Source organism: Phyllobates terribilis, unplaced genomic scaffold (genome assembly GCF_046119375.1).
Source record: "Phyllobates terribilis strain yellow unplaced genomic scaffold, ASM4611937v1 Scaffold_10__3_contigs__length_209671492, whole genome shotgun sequence".
Taxonomy (NCBI): Eukaryota; Metazoa; Chordata; class Amphibia; order Anura; family Dendrobatidae; genus Phyllobates; species Phyllobates terribilis.
Genome location: NW_027362770.1, coordinates 44,083,686 through 44,097,787, shown reverse-complemented (window position 1 = coordinate 44,097,787; position 14,102 = coordinate 44,083,686).

The following is a 14,102-nucleotide window of genomic DNA, read 5'->3' as shown; positions in this document are numbered from 1 at the left end:
CAACTTGCTGAAATATTGAGTGATTGCATAACTCTCAAACACATGTTTGGGAATGTGTGGCGCTTTTGTTTGCAGCTGCTAATATTTTTGGGATTGGATTGACCACATATTGGCAGCATTTTTTATTTCATAGCCACACCTCAGATATGTGTTTACAGAAAAACTTGTGAAAAGGCATTTTAGAAAACTGACATGAAAATAGCAGCATGAAACTTTCACATGAGTTATCTTCATTATTTATTTGATATTATTTTTTATGTAAAAAAAAAATATCACTAAATTTATTAATATAAATTATAAATATAATACATTTTGGCATAATAAATAAATCCATTCTATTCTGGGTTTTTACTACAGATAGAAATTAAAGGGAATCTGTCAGCAGGTTTTTGCTACCTTGTCTTAGAGCAGCATAATGTAGGCAAAGAGACCCTGATTCCAGCTATGGATTAGTTTATTGGGTGAAGCAGTTGCGATATAATCAGATTTTAGATGTATTATCTGGCAGAGCTCAAATAGCCTCCCTGAAACAGTTTTCGATGTACAGTGTCTATTGAGAGTGAGCTGCTAATCAATACCGGGGGCAGGATTGGACCAGGATGCACACGGGCACCAGTCCGGGCAGTGATAATCTCCTGCTGATAAAACATGCATTGCATGGAAAGAACAGCACACAGCCTAATAAGTGACACATCCCCGAAATCGGAGTCTCAGCTGCTACATCATGCTGTCCTCAGATTAAAGCCACAGCCCCACTATCAGTATTCGGTCAGTATTTTTTCTCTGGAGTGGGAGCCAAAATCAGGAGTGGGTGATAAATGCAGAATTAGTGCACTCTTTTCTATTATACCTTTTCTCTGATTGTTCCTCACCTGGTTTTGACTCCAACTCCTTACCAAATACTGACTGAATACTGACCAAACACTGATAGTGGGGCCGTGGCCTAAAAAGCAAAAACCTGCTGACAGATTCCCTTTAATAGCACTGCTACTTTCAAATACTCACATCAGTGCTTATATCCTACCTGCAAAAATTATTAGGTCATTATGCTTAATATAGCAAATCAAAAAACAATCAATTGAAAAATGTTGGCTCATTTTAAAACAAATGCAAAAGCACCACATTTAAGAAACATCAAAATAACATAACTCCAAATTCTTCAAATACTCATAATTTTATTTAATTTTATTATAGGGATTGTCCAGTGAAAACACCAGGATAGGTGATAACTTGCCAGTCAGTGGGGGAGAGGGGTTGACTGCTAGGACCTGCACAGATTGGCCCAACGTGGAATTTTTTTCTTCGACGGGGCACTTTTATCTAAGTATAAAACAGTGTTCATCTCCAGGGCTGAACCACAGAATAAAGGTAATACTTCATTTGTCCAGCAAAAAAATACACAAAATATAAAATGGCAAAGAACAACAGAAAAACTGTTCATCATTTCTTCCTATAAATAATTAATACAAGTTAGGTATTAGGTTTTATGTATCCTCCAAAATAGTGAGACTGACAAATGCAACTCTTCTTGCAACAAAAAACAAAAACACAAGCCCTCATAGTTACATGTACAAAAAAATAAAAAAGTTATGGCTCCTGGAATGAGACATTGAAAAAATAAAAACAGATGTGTGGACATTAAAAAGTATTCCCTTCAACCAACTGAGGTGATGGACAATCAAAATATGGCTGTGCCCAAGGAGAAGTTCTGTTGTGTACATGTAAACAGGTTGCTAGGATGTAACACGCAGACAAGGACAAGGCGGAAGTAGCCAACCAAACTATGTATTCTGTTAACACAGAAATGAAGGGGTTAAATTTGCAACAAATCATTTATTCAAATACAGTATATTAAGTAATACAATATTAGCAAAAATGACAATCAACACACTTTAACAGTTGCAGTACAGATTCTCTATCCTATCTATTTTTCCAGAAGGAGCGACACTCTAATGTCCTATCTTCAACCCAAAAAAGATCCAACTAGGTCATCTTTAATAATACCAGCCCATAGCAGTACCCAACCACCACTTTGCTGATATCTGAGTCGAAGGCCCGTTCATCTGATCCATCAAGAGTCATTTTCATTTCGTCAGTCCAATAAGACCTTTGGAAAATCTGTCTACATATCTTGGCCCAGTTTTGATGTTTTAAGTTCTGTGTCTTGTTCAGTGGTGGTTGGATTTCAGCCGTCCTTACTTCGGCCATGTCTCTGAGCACTGATCACCGTGTACTTCTGGGCTCTCCAGGGAGGTTGTAGTTCTGGAATGTGGCAGATCAGGAGGATAATGACTTTCTGGTTGTTTCCCAAATCTTTGTCAGTTAATGTGCATCTATTTTCTCAGCACGTTTATTGCGACCCAATTGACTATTTGCACCAAACTTTTGATCGTTCTGAGACCATGCCCCAATTTCTTACGTAAACTAGACTGGATAAATAAGGGTCCCAAAACTTACATCAGTCATAAACTAAAAAAAGACTCAATATATACAACATTTTATTTCAACTTTAGTAAAAAGGACATTCTTCACAGAAAAATTAGGGTCAAAGAGAAGTGAAAAAACAAGGCCTTGCCCTACCGTGGTCTCCTATATTATCCCTGCCTTCCAGCGGAGGTTGGCACCCTAATATTGCGATGTGGTGCCCCCGCTCCTCGTCGGCTTTCCCTCCCTGGCCCTATTATGCCCAAAATATATACAACATAAACAAAAAGTGCGTGAAATGAAGTGACAGGACAATAATAGTGCAGCCAACACAAATATAAAATCACGTCGCAAAAAAGATGATGACCACCCAAAGAATGATTTTGAGCATCAGCCTGAAATATCCGTTTATGTTTGGTCACTCTTAAAAAAGATTGGTCCACATTCAGAACATCTGTTTAATTGGTGTAGTGTAATATCCAATCTCTAGTTGGTGGATTATGAATTAATTATCTCTTAAAGCTCCATTCAATGTGGTATGGTATCTAGTGTCTGATCAATAGACCAAAAATGAAATCACTAAATGAGTTCTTATATAATCAACCAACAATATATAGATTTGACAAATAGACATTCCTTGATCATCAAGTTTAAACAAACTCCCATTCAGAGACTACTTAGGTAAGTATTAGTGTTGAGCGAGCACTAAAATGCTCGGGTGCTCGACCCGAGCAACGAGCCCAATGTTAGTCTATGGGAGACCCGAGCATTTTTGCAGCGGCACCCCCGGCAGTCTGTAGAAAGCCTAAAAAGTGCACAAAACGATAGTGACACTGCTCAAAAGACATGGGGACAGCATGGACATCGCCCCAGGAAGCATTTCTGACCCCCAGGTCACTTCTGTCAACAACGTGGTCAGAGGTATTAAGCCACTTTTATGGGCTCACAATAAAACGTTCAAAAACGAAACTGAAACGGTTTTCCTGTGAAATATGTTAAGGAACTTCCTTTCCAGGGTAAAGACTTGCGTATAAGGTAAAATAAATAACCAAAAATAATCCTCCACACCTTGGGCTATGTTCACAAGTAGCATTTTTTATGCGTTTTTGCACTTTTGCATTGCTTTCAACCGTGACAAATGCATTCACCGGGAAATGTCATTTTAACATTTTACAATCTTATCTGGCCATGTGCTGGGTGACACATGCATTCAGTGCTGAAAAGACATGGGAACAGCATGGGGAAGACCCCTGGAAACATCTCTGACTCCCAGGTCACTGTCTAAAAGTGTGTCCATCAGAAGTGATCCTTGCCGCGTCAGAAGATGCAGACTTGCAACTATCCCCTTGCAAGTCCTTGTCCCAGGGCAGTGTTCAATTGTACCTCCCCCATTCCTTGCAATGCAAGCGCAAGTATGCAGCCTGCCACCCAACCATCCCCAGGCTGCAATACCATACTGATAGCTTGCACTTGAAATGGGGCCTTTTAGTTTGGAGGAGGCCGAAGCTGGCCACTACCTCATGGCTGCTTCGGCAGCGAGGTATCCATACTCAGTCCCCAGCCGCCCGGCGGCCGTGTGTCCACGCTCGGTCCCCAGCCGCCAGGGGGCGGCCGGGTGTCCATACTCGGTCCCCAAGCCGCCCCGCGGCCCGGTGTCCACAAATGGTCCCCAGCCGCCTGGGGGCGGCCGGGTGTCCATAAACGGTCCCCAGCCGCCCCTATTTCTCCTTGGAAGTTCCCAAACACTTTTCTTAGCCCGGCCTGCTTTAGGGAAGCATTGGACGAGCCCACCAGAGAACCAGACTCCTCCGGTGGGCCCTGGCTTCTCCATCAGGGCAGTTGAGAGTGCCAAGGAGAGGAGCATGATGATGATGATAGAAGTTAGCATCTGCTTTGTTTTCTGGGAATGCAAGCGTAAGTGTGCAACCTGCCACCCACCCACCTCCAGGCTGCAATACCATACCGCTAGCTTGCACTTGAAATGGGGCCTTTTAGTTTGGAGGAGGCCGAAGCTGGCCACTACCTCATGGCTGCTTTGGCAGCGAGGTATCCATACTCAGTCCCCAGCCGCCCAGCGGCCGGGTGTCCACGCTCGGTCCCCAGCCGCCAGGGGGCGGCCGGGTGTCCATACTCGGTCCCCTGCCGCCCCGCGGCCGAGTGTCCACACGCGGTCTCCAGCCGCCTGGGGGCGGCCGGGTGTCCATAAACGGTCCCCAGCCACCCCAATTTCTCCTTGGAAGTTCCCCCACACTTTTCTTAGCCTGGCTTGCATTAGGGCAGCATTGGACGAGCCCACCTGAGAACCAGACTCCTCCGGTGGGCCCTGGCTTCTCCATCAGGGGAGTTGAGAGTGCCAAGATGAGGAGAATGATGATGATGATAGAAGATGGCATCTGCTTTGTTTTCTTGGAATGCAAGCGCATGTATGTAGTAGCGGCTAGGCCTGAGGTGGTCAGCGTTTTGATGCATATCCTACCTCCTTCGAGGATTGCTGGATGTTTTCCTGCTACTATCCCAGTTCTATGACTCCCGTTAAAACAAAACTTCAGGTGATGAATGATGGATGAGGTGATGGCAAAGGAGAAAGAGCAGGAGGAACAGGGACCATTCACATCAATATCAGGTCAGTCAACCACACATGTCTTGTAGGATATGTTTCTGTACCAAAAGGAGCGGTTCGGCTACACAGTTATAGGGCATGCAGTGAGTGCAATGCCTACCACAAATTTTGAGGCACTCCAATGCCCCTTGGAAGTGACATGGAGGTCAAAGGGCCTTAACTAAACCGTTTTTTCCATTCATAGCAACTGGGTCTCCTGTACACTGTTGGCCTAAGCAGTGAATGGAAGGCTTTCCAAAAATTATGAGAAACTGCAATGCCCCTTGAAACAGACGTGGATTATAGCATACTAAAATCCTTCTTCCCATTATTGGGGAGTGGGTCTCCCTTATTGTTCGCCTACGCATTGAAAAGCAAAAGCTGACTAAAATTAGGCGGAAATGCAATGCCCGTTGGAAGAATGGTGGAAGTCGCAGTGGAATAAAAAGACAATATCAATTCTCCTTGGAAAAGTGGTGGAGGTCGCAGTAGCTTAATAAGATTGTTTTAATGCCCCTTGGAAGAATGTTGGAGGTCGCAGTGGAATAAAAAGACAATATCAATGCCCATTGAAAAAGTGGTGGAGGTCGCAGTACCTTAACAAGATGGTTTTAATGCCCCTTGGAAAAGTGGTGGAGGTCGCAGTAGCTTAACAAGACGGTTTTAATGCCCCTTGGAAGAAAGGTGTAGGTCGCAGTAGCTTAACAAGACGGTTTTAATGCCCCTTGGAAGAATGGTGAAGGTCGCAGTAGCTTAACACGACTGTTTTAATGCCCCTTGGAAGAATGGTGGAGGTCGCAGTGGAATAAAAAGACAATATCAATGCCCCTTGAAAAAGTGGTGGAGGTCACAGTAACTTAACAAGACGATTTTAATGCCCCTTGGAATAGTGGTGGAGGTCGCAGTAGCTTAACAAGATGGTTTTAATGCCCCTTGGAAGAATAGTGGAGGTTGCAGTAGCTTAACAAGACGGTTTTAATTCCCCTTTGAAGAGACGTGGAGGTCGCAGTAGCTTAACAAGACGGTTTTAATGCCCCTTGGAAGAGACGTGGAGGATGCAGTGGAATAAAAAGACGGTTTTAATGCCCCTTGGAAGAGACGTGGAGGTCGCAGTGGAATATAAAGAAAATATCCATGCCCCTTGGAAAAGTGGTGGAGGTCGCAGCAGCTTAACAAGACGGTTTTCATGCCCCTTACAAGAGCCATGCAGTATAGCATATAAAAAACATTATTCCCATTATTGGGGAGTGGGTCTTTGCCTATGCCTTCCAAGCAAAAGCTGCCAAAAATTAGGACGGAGGAACTTGCAATGCTGGCAACACGGACCATGGTCACCCTGGTGGTATAGTGGTGGTGGAGGCTGAAGATAAGGAGAAGAGCAAAATACAGCCTAAATGAGGAAGCGTATACCCATGTGTGGGTGTGAAGCGGTGCATGGGATTACACCTCCCGAAATAACACAGTGCATTTGACTTTATGTTACTCTGCTGTCATTTGGTGGTGATTAGAAGTCTGGCCCAATCCAGCCCTTGTTCATTTCGATAAGAGTCAGCTTGTCAGCATTGTCAGTTGACAGGCGAGTGCGCTTATCAGTTATAATTCCCCCAGCGGCACTAAAAACAGGCTCCGATAACACGCTAGCGGCAGGGCAGGCCAGGACCTCCAAGGTTTACAGAGCGAGTTCATTCCAAGTGTCCAGCTTGGATACTCAATAATTAAAAGGCACAGAGGAATCACGGAGGACGCTGGTACGGTGGGCAAGGAACTCCCTCAGCATCTTTTGAAACTTTCCACTCCTTGAGAGAGTATCCCGCGCCTCAGGGCCTGTAAGCTGGGTGGGTCTCAGAAAACTGTCCCAGAACGTTGACAGTGTTCCCCTGCCTCTGCTGGATTGGAGTTGCGTCTCTCTCACCTGTACGCCTCGGTCGGTCAACGAACTGTGACCTCTGCTGCTAGCGTGTTCAGATGGGAATTTTTTTAACAGTTCTGCAGCAAGGGCCTTCTGGTACTGCCCCATTTTTGTAGACCTCTCCACCTCAGGAATAAGAGAGTGAACGTTCTCCTTTAGGGGTCTAAAAGTGTCACCAACCAGTAATGACTGTCACCCAACATTTTAACAACATGAGGGTCACGGTTAAGGCAGCGTAGCATAAAGTCAGCCATGCGTGCCAGACTGGTAATGGGCAAGACTTCTGTGTCCTCACCAAGATGACGACTGACCATGCTTTATTCCTCCTCCTCCTCCACACCCCCTGTCCTCAGGCTACCCACGCTGAAGAAACTGTATGACAGTTGTACAGGTACTACCGTATACAGCGCATGATACCAGCTCCTGTTCTTCCTCCTCCTCCTCCTCCTCCTCTCCCTCATTGTCCCCCAATGCACTTTGGGATGAGATGAGGCTGGGCTGTGTGTAATCACCCATTACGGGTTCTTGATCCATCTCATCATACTCTGGCTGCAATGCCTCCTCTTTAATTCTCTGCAGAGAGCGTTGCAAAAGACAGACAAGTGGGATGCTGACGCTAATGATGGCGTCATTGCCAATCACCATCTTGGTGGACTTCTCAAAGTTTGTCAGGATGGTACCTATGTCAGACATCCAGGTCCACTCCTGAGGTCTTATGTGTGGAGTCTGACCTGAATGTCGACGGCCTTGTTGCAGCTGGTACTCCACAACTGCTCTCTTCTGCTCACAAATCCTTTGCAACATGTGGAGGGTAGAGTTCCAACATGTGGGGACATCACACACCAGTCGGTGTTCCGGAAGCTGCGAACGCTGCTGCAACACAGCAAGGGCGGCGGAAGCTGTAGCCGACTTGCGAAAATGAGCTGACAGGAGACGTACTTTGACGAGCAGATCAGGCTGCTTGGGGTACGATTTAAGAAACCGCTGAACCACGAGGTTAAGCACATCAGCCAGGCATGGTACGTGTGTGATCTCGCCTAGTCTCAGAGCTGCCACCAGGTTACGGGCATTGTCACACACGACCATGCCTGGATGTAGGTTCAGCGGTCTCAGCCACAGATCTGCCTGTTCTTTCACAGCTGTCCACAACTCACAAGCAGTGTGAGGTTTATCACCTAAGCTTATGAGTTTCAGCACAGCCTGTTGCCGCTTGGCTGCGGCAGTACTGCAGTGCTTCCAGCTTGTAACTGATGTGGTGATATCTGAGATGGAGGCTGAACATGAGGAGGAGGAGGAGGATGATGCGCAGGAGCTGTGCACTGTGGGGACAACTCTGACTGACATAGGGCCCGCAATCCTCGGTGTGAGGAGGATGTGTTCCGTCCCAAGGTCCGACTGGGTCCCGGCTTCCACTATGTTTACCCAGTGTGCAGTCAGGGAGATGTACCGTCCCTGGCCACAAGCACTTGTCCACGTGTCCGTTGACAGGTGGACTCTCCCAGTAACTGCGTTGTTGAGGGCACGGCAGATGTTTTGGGACACGTGCTTGTGTAGTGCGGGGATGGCACACAAGGCAAAATAGTGACGGCTGGGGACCGAGTAACGAGGGATGGCCACCGCCATAAGGTTGCGGAAGGATTCCGTCTCCACCAGCCTAAAAGGCAGCATTTCCAATGCAAGCAGTCGTGAAATGTGCGAATTTAGAACTGTGGCCTGTGGGGCATTGGCTGCGAATTTGCACTTTCGTTCAAAGCTCTGTGATATGGACAATTGAACGCTGCTGTGGGACGTGGACGTTGATGCTGTTTCTTGAGAAACTGCCATAACAAGTGAAGACTGAGAGGAGGGGGCATCTTTGCATGCAGTATGGACAGGGGATTGCCTTGCACGCACAACAGGGGGTTCTATTACATGCACAACAGCGGAAGAAGCAGTGATGACACCCGCTGACACTGGTCGTGGACCCTGGAGTTTGCCCCACAAAGTCGGGTGCTTTGCTGACATGTGCGTGATTATGATGGTGGTGGTCAGGCTGGTAGTTTTGTCACCCCTGCTGATGCTGGTCTGGCAGGTGGTACAAATGGCCTTTTTGGGGTTATCAGCAGAGTCTTTAAAATAATTCCAGACTCTGGAAGACCTACCGGTTGTACTGGCAACGTCCCTCGTGTTGGTGTTGCGGGGAACTGTTGCCCGCCTTCTGTGTGCGGCCACCACACTGCTTCTTCCTGCCTTTGGGGTACTCTGCCTCCCTCCCCCTGTGTGCTGCTGGCCTCGCTCTGCGTGTCCTCCTGCCATGTTGGGTCTGTTACTAGATCATCCACCACCTCCTCCTCTTCCACTTGCGCACCACGTTCCTCCTCCTCACTTCGTGGCAATTGTGTCTCGTCATCGTCCATCTCTTGAGACAAATTGCCAGCGTCGACTTCCTCTGGCTGTGGCTGTTCAAATATTTGGGCATCGCTACATGGGATCTCCTCTTCCACCACTTCAAGCAAAGCAGGCGAGGGGCACAAATATGGAAATGGACCAGTGAACAGCTCTTCAGAGTGTCCAACTGTGGGATCAGTTGCTGTCTGACGACACTCGGCATGGTGGGAGGAAGGAGCATCAGGGTGAGGAGGAGTATGCAGTTGAGACTCACGGCTACTAAAACTTGACCGTGTGGAAGACAGACCGGAGATGGTGGTGCCCAGGTAACTGGAAGTATTATCTGCTATCCAATTAATAACCTGTTCAAACTGATCGGTTCAATACTGGTGTTGTAGTGTGCTTCCCTAGTAATTCTGTAAAGAATTGGAAGCGAGAAGATGTGGCTGTTGGTTGTGGCACATTTTCACCTTTGCCACGGCCCCGTCCTCTACACGAACTATCACCAGAATGTCCACTTCCACGTCCCTTGCCACGCGCCTTGCCCATTGTAAATGAAGTAAAATAGCTAACACTCGCACTATCAATGGAAAAAGGGTAATAAAAAGGAGATGAGAACCGTGGAAGAGGAAAACCACAGTTCTATTTGTCTGGCCTACACCAGAATCTTTTAAACAGATATATTTGTGACTGAAAAGACAGGGAGACACTATTAGTGTTTTTTTTTACGTAAAACAGGCCAAAAGCAGGATAATACAGAGATTTGACCCGTGGAACTGCAAAACCACAGTTATATTTCTCTGGCCTACACCAGACTCTTTGAAACAGTTACAGTATATTGGTGTCTGACCAGTCAGGGAGACACTATTACAGTTTTTTTTACGGCAAAAAATGCAAAAAGCAGGATAATACAGAGATTTGACCCTTGGAACTGCAAAACCACAGTTATAGTTATGTGGCATACACCAGAATCTTTTAAACAGATATATTGGTGTCTGACCAGTCAGGGAGACACTTTTACAGTTTTTTTACGGCAAAAAATGCCAAAAGCAGGATAATACGAAGATTTGACCCGTGGAACTGCAAAACCACAGTTATAGTTATGTGGCATACACCAGAATCTTTTAAACAGATATATTGGTGTCTGCCCAGTCAGAGAGACGCTATCACAGTTTTTTTTTACGGCAAAAATTACCAAAAGCAGGATAATACAGAGATTTGACCCATGGAACTGTATAACCACAGTTCTATTTCTCTGGCCTACTCCAGACTCTTTTAAACAGATATATTGGTGTCTGAAGAGTCAGGGAGACACTATTACAGTTTTTTTTTACGGCAAAAAATGCCAAAAGCAGGATAATACAGAGATTTGACCCGTGGAACTGCAAAACCACAATTATAGTTATGTGGCATACACCAGAATCTTTTAAACACATATATTGGTGTCTGACCAGTCAGAGAGACACTATCACAGCTCTTTTTTATGGCAAAAAATAGCAAAAGCAGGATAATACAGAGATTTGACCCATGGAACTGCATAACCACAGTTCTATTTCTCTGGCCTACGCCAGACTCTTTAAAACAGATATATTGGTGTCTGACCAGTCAGGGAGACACTATTACAGTTTTTTTATGGCAAAAAATGCCAAAAGCAGGATAATACGAAGATTTGACCCGTGGAACTGCAAAACCACAGTTATAGTTATGTGGCGTACACCAGAATCTTTTAAACAGATATATTGGTGTCTGACCAGTCAGAGAGACGCTATCACAGATTTTTTTTACGGCAAAAATTACCAAAAGCAGGATAATACAGAGATTTGACCCATGGAACTGTATAACCACAGTTCTATTTCTCTGGCCTACTCCAGACTCTTTTAAACAGACATATTGGTGTCTGACCAGTCAGGGAGACACTATTACAGTTTTTTTTTACGGCAAAAAATGCCAAAAGCAGGATAATACATAGATTTGACCCATGGAACTGCATAGCCAAAGCTCTATTTCTCTGGCCTACACCAGACACTTTTAAACAGATATATTGGTGTCTGACCAGTCAGGGAGACACTATTACAGTTTTTTTTTACGGCAAAAAATGCCAAAAGCAGGATAATACAGAGATTTGACCCGTGGAACTGCAAAACTACAGTTATAGTTATGTGGCGTACACGAGAATCTTTTAAACAGATATATTGGTGTCTGACCAGTCAGGGAGACACTATTACAGTTTTTTTTAAGGCAAAAAATGCCAAAAGCAGGATAATACAGAGATTTGACCCGTGGAACTGCAAAACCACAGTTCTATTTCTCTGGCCTACACCAGACTCTTTTAAACAGATATATTGGTGTCTGACCAGTCAGAGAGACACTATTACAGTTTTTTTTTATGGCAAAAAATGCCAAAAGCAGGATAATACAGAGATTTGACCCATGGAACTGCATAACCAAAGCTCTATTTCTCTGGCCTACACCAGACACTTTTAAACAGATATATTGGTGTCTGACCAGTCAGGGAGACACTATTACAGTTTTTTTATGGCAAAAAATGCCAAAAGCAGGATAATACAGAGATTTGACCCGTGGAACTGCAAAACTACAGTTATTTTATGTGGCGCACACGAGAATCTTTTAAACAGATATATTGGTGTCTGACCAGTCAGGGAGACACTATTACAGTTTTTTTTTTATGGCAAAAAATGCCAAAAGCAGGATAATACAGAGATTTGACCCATGGAACTGCATAACCAAAGCTCTATTTCTCTGGCCTACACCAGACACTTTTAAACAGATATATTGGTGTCTGACTAGTCAGGGAGACACTATTACAGTTTTTTTTACGTCAAAAAATGCCAAAAGCAGGATAATACAGAGATTTGACCCGTGGAACTGCAAAACTACAGTTATTTTATGTGGCACACACGAGAATCTTTTAAACAGATATATTGGTGTCTGACCAGTCAGGTAGACACTTTTACAGTTTTTTTTTAAGGCAAAAATGCCAAAAGCAGGATAATAAAGAGATTTGACCCATGGAACTGCAAAACCACAGTTCTATTTCACAGGCCTACACCAGACTCTTTTAAACAGATATATTGGTGTCTGACCAGTCAGGGAGACACTATTACAGCTTTTTTTTACGGCAAAAAATGCCAAAAGCAGGATAATACAGAGATTTGACCCGTGGAACTGCAAAACCACAATTCTATTTTTCTGGCCTACACCAGACTCTTTTAAATAGATATATTGGTGTCTGAACACTCAGTGAGACACTCAATTTTTTTTTTTGGTGGGGGAATACCAAAAGGTTAATAAGACGCGTATTTGTACAGTCTGACTGAGGAAAAAAAAGGATTTAGATGAAAAAAAAAAGGATTTTTCCTGGCCCCTGAGACCGCGGGACAAGTCTAGCAATTTGACCAACAGGAGCACACAGGACTGTAATGCAGCGTTTGCTGGTATAACCACTGCATCTCCTATACAGCCTGCCTGCCTGCTTGATATCTGGGATGGATATTAGTCATGAGAAGGACTGTTTGTTTGATTTGGCAGGGTTTAGAGACCCTACACTACGTATTTCGGAGTATAAATCTCTCCCTAGCTCAGCAGCACTGACCCTACACTGGATGATCTGGAGCGACTGTGTCCAAGATGGCAGCACCCAGTTTTAAATACTCGAGGTGACGCTGTGCGGTCAGCCAATCACTGTAATGCCCAAAAACAACATGGCTGCTGCATTACACTGACTGGCTGGCAATCCCTGCAGGTTCATTGGCTCTGTAAAGAGTGCCAAACGTGCAGGGCGGAGACCCGAGCTCCCGCCCGAGTAACCCGGAAATGCTCGGTGCTCGCCGAACATCCTGAGTAGTGAGATGCTCGGGCGAGTAACGAGTAGTGTCGAGCATGCTCGCTCAACACTAGTAAGTATGTATATTCATCTAGGGTTAAATTCTGCCCTATTCAGATTATCAGATATGTTTTTGCCCAGAGAAAACAATATTAATAAATTGGTGCAAATGAAAATACATTTTTTTTGCTACTTATTGTTTTTATGTCTTCAAAGTCTCATATAGACTATAATTCACACCCATAATTCCCAAAGCATTTTCTCCCTCCGTTTTTAGGGGTTCATCAGGGGAGAGGTTTCAAAGAAGTATAACAAAAGATATTATATTGCCCAGGCCCCACTGGATAGTAGGTAGTGTTGAGCCGCCCCCGTAGTGTTCGAGTTCGGTTGGGTTCGTCGAACACCCGTATGTTCGCCGAACTGTTCGTCGAACTGTTCGTCGAACACCTTCGAACACCGTTAAAACCAATGGCAGGCAAACAAAAACACATAGAAATACATAGAAACACCTTCAAAGGTGTCCAAAAGCGAACAAACTGCTCAGAAGACACAACTAACACATGGAAAAGTGACAAGTACATATAGTCATGCGAAAAGAAAAGAGGTGGAGGAGTAAAAGGAGGGGGAGACACAGATATAGGCATGTCATGCCCTTCTAAAACCAAAAAAGTGCGAAGCCGACACGACCAGTCCGCTCCTGCCCGTGCGACCTCCGTGTCGCCGGGTTTGTGCCAGCGCTGCGGTGGACCTTGACGGCCAGCCCCCCTCTCCCAATACTGGTGCCTGTCCGCTGGTGGGTCGAGCGAGCCCCCCTGTGGTGGAGGCAGGTCTAAGCTTTTTAATTTAAATTGTCTCTCTAATTTGAATGAATACACTTTAAATCCTTTTACAAGGATCTATTGGAGGGCAAGTCTCATGCCAGCAGCCGCGTAATTCCAGCTCCAGTAGCGTCCACTAAA